The 9,919-nt window shown below is 23.1% G+C and overlaps 1 pseudogene; it reads right to left on the bottom strand.

The window, feature by feature from the left end:
- Positions 1-3,239: 3,239 nt before the first annotated feature.
- LOC126901052 (uncharacterized) lies at positions 3,240-9,562 on the bottom strand (annotated as a pseudogene).
- Positions 9,563-9,919: the final 357 nt, after the last annotated feature.

The following is a 9,919-nucleotide window of genomic DNA, read 5'->3' as shown; positions in this document are numbered from 1 at the left end:
GTCCATCGAAAAAGCCTAACCGGCTTCCCAACGACACTGTTCACTTCTAGCTTTGGCTAAAATATTACCTTTTTTCTTATAAAAACATGTTTGTTTTGTGCTTCGATGAAAGTTAAATAAATGCCAGTAACATATACTTTATTTTAATTTTTATATTTTTCCAAACAGCACTTTTTTAAAATAAATTTTTGATTATTATTTGTCGAATGAGAAATGTACATCATTTATTATACAAAACAAAGACGACCATGTGGTCACTTAACGTACGTATATTCATTATTTTAACGACAGTAAAAGACAGCTAATATTGGGGTAAGTTATATTGGCATATTCAAGTATAAGTTTTATGCTTGATAAAGCTAAGGATATTTATTTAAGTTGAAAGTTTAATTGATGATTTGAATGTTTATGTAACATAAATAAAATTTCAATTAACGTTAATGATTATTGCATTTTAATTAATTACATGAGTCCAATTATTGTATGATTATCATTATCGTTACTATGAATGATCATTTTAAAGTCATAGTTAATTTATGAATATAACTTGAATTTTTTTTCATAATAATAAGTTTTATAAAAACAATTTGGATATTAAATGTTAAATAGTAAACAATAATAAACTGTTTGGATATAATTTCAGATTAAATTACTTTAATTACGTATTTTTGATAATATGAACTATGACTGAATTTAATAGATAATATTTTATATTTTTAATTAATTTTTTTTTTTGTGAGGATCAAACTTCACATTCAAGGAAATGTTTAACTTAATGTATTAATTGCGATAAATGCGTATTAAATACAATATAATAAATTTTAATGAGTCTTTTATTATGAAAAATAAAAGAAAGGAATTCAGTATGAAATTATACCTCAAGGTAAGTAAAGGTTAGTGCGTCTAAAAGTAAATAGTTCAACTTAACATTTTATCAATGGTGGAAATTCTAGGTTTAATTTCAAGCTTATTGCTATTAGAAGTGCAACATTTCTTTATTGATAAATTTATAATACACATACCAAAAAATATAGAAATCCTCCCAGAAAATATTTATAATAAAAAAATATTTATAACATTCAAATATTTTTATTATGATTATTATTTTAACGAGGAGGTTAATTTTATCCCCATTCTATTAACTATGAGGTTATTATTTACACAAAAATAATATTTTTAACTTCGGGAACCATTTATTTACAAAAAATCGTTGAGACAATTTTTTTTAACTTGAAATATTTTATTTAACATCTTCAACAATGTTTGCAGATTGGAGTTTTCTGGAACATATTAAAAGTTAAGTTGAGAAGGTTAACTTTTCATGCAAAAATGACTATTTTGAATCCTTCCAGTGGGCAAGTAAAAAGTTAACTTTAAAAAAAAATAGCAAAAGAAAAGAAAATATCTAAGGTATTTATAAAAAAAAATTGTGTTGATTCATCCATTTTTAAAAAGTTATGAAAGTTTTAAGTAAAAAAAGTTTAAAAATACAGATATATTCCGACTTTAAATCGTAATTTGTTGAGGATTTCCATCGNCATTTTTAAAAAGTTATGAAAGTTTTAAGTAAAAAAAGTTTAAAAATACAGATATATTCCGACTTTAAATCGTAATTTGTTGAGGATTTCCATCGTTAACGGGGATTGAGGGAATTTTTTTAAATTTCTAAGGGTAATTTCTCCAATTGGATATGATTTGTGTTATTTTAACGTATTGTTTGATAAAATGAAAGACAAAAAGAATGAGCTAAACATTTGTGGTAATAGTAAAAAAAAAAACGGTAGCACAGTGAGGTCGTTTCGATGCAAATCTGTAGATAGTGTTTAATTCTAAGAAATTGGTGGATAATTACAAAAACAACATCAACTTATATTTCCTTAATTATATCCTGATTAGTATAATATAGAAATCCTCCCAGAAAATATTTATAATAAAAAAATATTTATAACATTCAAATATTTTTATTATGATTATTATTTTGTTAAAAGTAATAATTTTTAACCTACTTTTTTTATCTTTAAAGTGAAAGTTTTNTTTAACCTACTTTTTTTATCTTTAAAGTGAAAGTTTTTAATAAAAAAAAATGAATTTAATACCACAACTATTAGCTCAATTTGCAAGTTTAAAATTGACATCATTAAATAGAAAAAAAGGTATTGTTAAGATTAATATGCAGTCAGGAAATTGTATAATTACTATTTACAGAAAATTTATTAGAAAAACACGATTTTTTTTGTATTTTTAACGTAATAGATCACTTAAATAGAAATACTAGTAATCATTTCTATTTAACTTTTGGTGTTTAAAAAGACTCTATAGTTNATCATTTCTATTTAACTTTTGGTGTTTAAAAAGACTATAGTTGAAATATTTAGAATTTAACTAATTTTAATGATTTACTTTAACTAAAAGAAGCAGTTAAAAAGTTGTTAAAAAAATCTACACAATTGGGTGTATTATTATAAAATTTAATTACAAGAGTAAAAATCTATTGTTAAATTTAATAAACTAAAAATCATTTTTTTAGAAATGATTTATATAGCAACATGTTACCAAAAAAAAATTAGAATATTATGGACTGGTAGTAGCACACACAAATAGAGTTAAAAAATTAATAAATTACAAAGTAAAATTATTTACTTTTGTAGTTGAATACTTTTATCATATCAAATCTAATTTGAAATACTTTAAAAATATTAAAAATGAATGATGTTAATTGTTTGTATGGAGAAAGTTGGTTAAGCAACTTTTTATTTGATTAAGAGATTTTTTTTCAATTTTTGAGGGTAATGTCTTCAGCTAGATACAATTTGTGATCTTTTGAAGTGTAGTTGAAAGAAATCGGCCCAGTAAGAGCTGAGAAAAAGGGGCAACAGACACACACAAAAAAAACACATCATGGTAAAATTAATACCTTCTTCGTTTTACATCAAAGCTAAAAGTTTTGTTAAAATCGGTTAAATGAAGAACGATCAAATCATCCGGGCAATAGGTTAATAAACAAACCCTACTTCTTTGGTTAAAAAGTATTTTGTTTTGATAAATGATTGTTAGTAAAATAATTTCGAAAACTTTTTACCAAATAAGAAACTTTATCTATAAAAAATGAAAGTTATTTTTAATATTATGTAATATGATAATGATATAAATTTAAAATAAAATAGAGCTCAAAAAAAAAAAAAATCAAACACACTGTTTTTAAAATATTTTTTTACTTTTTAGAAAATATTGGCATTACAATGAATAGTTTAGTATAAATTTCGAAATACCATCAGTGAAATTTATCTTTGTCTAATACCAATTATGAATATTATTTACAATATAATCATTACAAAATGTGCAATCATATTCAACTATATTTTTATTAAATTTATTTGAGCTTATTATTTTAATTAAAAGGCATTTCATATTTTATTGAATTGAACAGACTGATGAAAATGTATTTTCAAGTTTGTAATTAGACAATAAAGCTCGTTGTTGATTTATAGTCGTTGCAATTTCAGCTCGCACAGGTTTCACTAAGTTCTGTTCTAAATCCAGTTTTGTTAATCTGAGTCCTAGACAATCAGCCGCAATATGTTGCCAAGTACTCGAAATCTAAAAAAACAAATAAGTTTGATAGTTCAAACACCTTTTTTTTTATAAGTTAGAAATTTAGTTATAATTATTTATACATTTTATTTTTAAATATTTATTTGTATGAATAAATTATTATTTTTCTGCTATCATTTGTGTGTTAATGTCAATATTTTTACGGGGAAACAACCTTCTAAAGGATATGATAGGAAATAACATTTTTCTTGAGGTATATTATACTTATTTATCCTCTACCTACATAATTACATTTTATTACATTTGATGGAGGATAGGCGTAGAAACCTTCTGTCTGTTTTAAGTATATCTATCTTGTTTGAGATGATTAAAACCTTTTTCAAATGACTATTTAAAATTATGAATAATAACACTTCGATTTGCGTTAAAAATATTTTGTTTAGAATCTTAATAATTTTTGATATGACTAAGTAAATTATTACAACTCAATGCGGAAGTGATAGTTTTTCTTAGAATAATATTTAGTTAATTCAAAATATTTNGTTTTTCTTAGAATAATATTTAATTAATTCAAAATATTTGTAAGCAAAACATTTTTAGCTTCGATGCGAAGCTGAGAAGGTATGATATTTACTATGATGTGTTTTTTATTTTTCGTATAGAGTTATTTATTTTGTGCATGNTTTATTTTTCGTATAGTTATTTATTTTGTGCATTATAAATCAATGCTGAAAAAAAATATACGTCTTTTTACATTTTACTATTACATACATTTTCTCCAGTACGTGCTGAAACTGATTGTGTAATACCAATTTTGAATTCCTTTGAAAATAGTATTTGCTTTTCATCCGTAACAGTTCTTTTGTGTTCCAAATCACCTAAACCAACATTTGAAATATTTATCTATTAATGAATTTAATTAATGGGTATTCAGTATATCCATGAGCAGGACTGGTACTAGAAATTGCGAAACATCGAGTAAAATATTATAGGGCTCTTAATATTTTTTTAATGAAAAACTTAGTTTGCAAGTCCCGTTAAAGTGTGAGGTACATCTTGATAACCAAGCGTTCTCAGCCTATAAGTGCACATAGGGAAATAATATCACTGGCTAAAAAAAAAGTTTTGTCCTCTCCTACCACGAGGTTTTACCTTAAAGTCACTGACGATTATATCTAACAATTGCGTTTTTATAGATTCAATTAAAATATGATCATATACATATTAATTGAATAAAAGTTATATTTTAATTGTTTTATTATATTTAACTATATCAATTTTTTACATATTTTTTAATTAAATTAAATAATTTAGTGATTAAAAATTTTTGTACAAAGATAAAATGTGAGTTTCAAAATTTAATTCAAGGCATGAGTAAATTTTTAGTTCAAATATGCTTTTCTGCAAGTATATTTAAACACACAAAAAAACGAATATGCATATTCATATTTTTTTGTTAAAAAGCTTAATTCACTCATACTTTGAGTTTCATTGATGACAACAATGATATAATGACAACATATTTAAACACTTCCGACGAATAATTTTTCTCAATAAGAATTTATTTTTAACAACCTTGAGAAGATCATATTCATGTGTTACAAAAAGTTACATGCTGTTATAAATTTACCATCAAAATTCACATAATCTTTTTAAGAGGAACGAGAATAGATACGTTTGTATAATTTGTTTGTTTCATTTAGTATTTTATTTTTTTACATAATTACAATTATTATACATTGTTTAATAGTTTTATGACGACATGAATAACAATTAAAGGAATTATGCACAATTTTTCACGGAATTTTACTGTAAACTGGCAAAGTGCTAGATTTTATTTATTTTTTCCGTGAAGCAGTGAACATAAAAATTTACTCTAAGCTTTTATTTAATGATACAATATATCTAAAATGTTTAATCTAGCAAATTAAATATTCACGTGTACAATGTTTTTATTATATATTGATGGTGTTTAATTTTAAGTACAGTATTTTTTGTTTTTTAAAACAATAATTTATATTCTTAAATTAAACTATACTTGTAATAACTGTCGATTCATTATTATTTTAGAGCAAAGATAAGCAGGTATTGATAATTATGAGTTTGTCAAAGTGAAAATAAAGAAAAAATGCTATATAACTACTATAATTTTGAGTTCAAACACTAATAGTAAATTGTAAATTTTTAAATCATAAAATGATCTATAGTTTTTTGAACCCATGACTAAGATATTTCATTTTTTAAGATCCTATCATCTTATTGAATCTAAAAAATTATTTTACACTAATAAATCTAATGTAGATGACTTACCATAATTTTAGACTATTTTACTAAATAGACAATTTCTATTTGGTCTATTATGTTTATAAAATATGATTAAAAATTAAAGTCTATGGTAAAAACTATTTTCAATTTCACGATGGTAGCATTTTATTTAGGTTTTCTAATACCATTTTATAATATTTTAGATCAGAATTAATTATGTTTAGAATATAATCAAAATATGAAACAACGTCTTATTTTATTTTAGAACTTGTCATTATTTTAACTAATATACTTTGACAGTTCTATAAATTAAATTTGAAAATCGCTCCGAGAGACATTTGTCTTCGGAGGATTAATTATACAAAATATTTATTGAAATCGATTATTTTATAACATTATAATGATAAGAAATTTTAATTTAATACTTATCATTTTTCAAATCCTTTAAGCGCGGAATTATAAGTATCTGTATTGTATGTATTTTATCAAATTGATAAATTTAGTAAAATAATTCTACTGCAAAATTTAGATCTTCACAAGATGAGTACTTAATGAATAAAGTGTTCATTTTTTCTAATGAGTGGTAATAGCGTCATAAAATAGTTTAACTATAATATTCTGATAAAAAAACTGTACATTTTTAACAGTGAGATTCACTGGCTCAGTACTGGTATTATTTGAAAAATAAATCATTTCAATTAACACATATAATTTTTTTTAATAGCTCTTGTTTTTTTTTCTTCAAAAAAGTTATGGTGTAAAAGTATTAGAATCCAATTAAATATTTAGTTTAACAATTGTTAGTAGATTTATGCGAATACCGTTTAGTCATATATTATTAAAAGTAAAGCGTTTTATAAGTTAGCCAATGATTAATTTTATACATTTTTTTTTAGTTTAGTTATAAAAATTATATTTTACAACAATGATTTAATTTACTACAGAGTAAATAAGGCCATTGTTGACTAAGGAGACAAACGTTACTGATTCACATCTAAATAGGATAGTAAGATTTATTATTGAAATTATTAAAATATATAATTTTATATATATATTATTATAAATACTTAAGAGCCATTAAAAAATTCTGTATTTGTATTTAAAGTGGTAGTCTGCATTGCTCTTTCTACGGTAAAATGGTATTTATAATATTAAACTTGTATTGATCTTCTTGTATTTAGGCGCAATTATATGCAATGTCATTTAGTTGTTAACGTAGTAATTAAAAAGGGAGTCGTATACTTACTTCATATGGTAAAGTAAAATAGTTTTGAAATATTTTTCAACTATTAAGGGTAATATGTGTAACCATGTTAGATTACGCCTTTCAAAAAGACTGAAATTATAATGTGAATTGTTTTCCTTAACAATATTCACGATGAAAATTTGATGTTGCAGGGCTATATTATAGCCTAGTCAGACAAAGCAATTACTTTTGACCATAATTTCAGGGGTCCATCTTGATACGTCAGATAATTTAATTAATATAAGATCAACGAGGAATAGAGGAATATTCACGTGGGTATTCATGATATTTGAATTTTTCCATTAATATAAAGTTATGTTTAATAGGGAAAGTAGATGGGTGTAACTCCCCTACATCTTACAGAACATAGAGTTCTGAAAATTATTTGGACTTCTCCTATAGTTATAATATGTTACTGAAAATAAGTTCTGATTTAGTAACTGTCTAGGGGCTCTAAGACAACATGTCCGAATTAAGGTTTTGTGAATCAGTAGCGGCTAAACAGACGTGATCAGGGGGTCCAGATTTCCTCCCAAACCGACATTTTTACATTAGATTATATGTAGGGTAAGATTCTAATATGTATTACAAGTAAATTTTATTCTTTACGATCCCCAGACAAATAGTTAAAATCCGCTATTGATAAAATGTATAAACAATTTACGTTTAGAGATAAATGCTTATGATTGTTTGAAATATTATTAAATAACATGACATAATTTAAAAAAATTAATCATAAGATAATTAGTAAAAGTTTTTTAATTTCTTCAAAGTGTAACTTAAAATTAAATTACAGGAAAAATAGTAACAATTGTATTAAAAGTAGATTTAAAGTTTAACGAAAGCCAAATGTCTCNATTAAAAGTAGATTTAAAGTTTAACGAAAGCCAAATGTCTCGTATACTAACAGTGGTCAATGTTTCAAACTTATTCATAGGACCTTGGACTCTCTGAACTCATCGATTATTTCAAAATGCTCTATTAAATACTGAAAAAGTATGTCAAATATATTTTTAACTTTATTATTGACAAAGTTATTTATTAATTTTAATTAGAGTATGTAAGAAATAGTTTAACCTTAAGTAGTACTTTACTATTACTATAGAGGTTTGTGAGGAAAAATGAAAATTATGCTTAAAAATATATTTTGTTAATTATATTTAATATGTTTTTAAATAAAAAATGGTACTTTTCATTTAAATTGTTATCTCTTATGCTATCATCAAATATTTTATTTTACCTTCAATAATATAAAGTGTTGTTATCAGAATTACGAATTTATCAATAATAAATTAGATTTAAAATAGACGTTTTGCTGAATTTAAGATAAGTTTAATTATTTTAAATAACTTCATTCAGATTTCAGTTTACGTATATGTAAGTAATTAAAATTTAATTTGAAAAAAGTCAGTTGGGGTAAAATTAATTTTATGAATTCATTTTGCTCCTAAAGAAAGTAGGCAGTTATGTATCATTAATAATTTAAATGTTATTTGTTACATTTATTCGTGAGGCTTTTACAATAAAACTGATATATTATAATAATGAACATAATTCAATAATATTTTTATAATTTATTTTAAAGATTGATAATTTTGTTGAATTTTAATTGTAAAGAGTTTATTATTTTATTTCATTAAAATCAATACACATTACAAAAATTTGATTTTAATATTTTTAGTAAAATAAATTTTGTTGAGTAATTTTAGTAAAAGTGTGGCATTTTGTATTCTNTAAAAGTGTGGCATTTTGTATTCTAATTTTATTTTGCCTCAACTATGGAAAAAAATGAAAATTTTTCTAAGTTTAAACAAAAATTTCATAATTTAATAATAATAATAATTTTTTAAAATAGTATTTTGGTTATTTAAACTGCATAATTTTTTTTTTTTTTTAATAGTGTTAACTTTATCTCTTTGACTCTATTATGTAGTAAGTTGTGGCTGTTCAAGCCTAAGGTGTCCATTTGTCCCACATACCCCCATTGGATTGAAGCATTTGGTAAAAATAAAGATGTCTCTAAATAATAATATGTTCAAAGTGTATCTTCTTTATTTTATCATTATATCTTTGAAATCTTGTTTATTCTATAAAATGTATAAAAATATACATATTTATAAATATATGTATACTCTTCGTGAGTTTAAATTTCATTAAAAATTATGAAACATTTTTTTGAGAAGAATTCATTTAGATAATGCAAATTATTAAACTCTCTTTAAAACTTCGAATTTTCAATGATTAATATTCACATAATTGAATTAATTAAAAAATATTTATAAATCAACGGAATAGAAGTACAAATCCTGAGATAATTTTTAAATTACATATTAATATTTCAGGCGATATAAAATACTTACATTTGTTGGCGATTAACACAGTTTTTGGCTCACAATCATATTTAGCTTTAGTTAATTTATCATGCCATGCGGATAATGCAGAAAATGAACCACTGTCTGTTATATCAAATACCAATATTACTGCCTAAAAATTATACATGTTTTGATAGTCAGTAAAATAATGAAATTTAATTTATACATTATAAAAACTTTAATTAAATTGTAACTTATAAATATGTTTTATAAATACATATACATGGTGAATTAAAATTAATCTTACAAATTATTGTTTGAATGTCATTTGGCCGAATAAAATGTACTGCGATAATTATGGTAATTTATGAAATTGGTCGCTTTAAATTAAATTTTGTATTATAATGTGTGATTTATGTATAACTGTATAATTTTATAAATTCAAGATGCAGTAAATTTTTTAAATATGTTGATTGTATACAAAACGTTATTTCTAAAAAAATGTTAATATTAAGATAGATACTAATTTCTATGATAGAAAAGG

This window comes from Daktulosphaira vitifoliae, unplaced genomic scaffold (assembly GCF_025091365.1).
Source record: "Daktulosphaira vitifoliae isolate Bord-2020 unplaced genomic scaffold, ASM2509136v1 Scaffold_3, whole genome shotgun sequence".
Lineage (NCBI taxonomy): Eukaryota > Metazoa > Arthropoda > Insecta > Hemiptera > Phylloxeridae > Daktulosphaira > Daktulosphaira vitifoliae.
The sequence above is the reverse complement of the archived record's forward strand: the minus strand, read 5'-3'. Positions and strand labels throughout refer to the sequence as shown.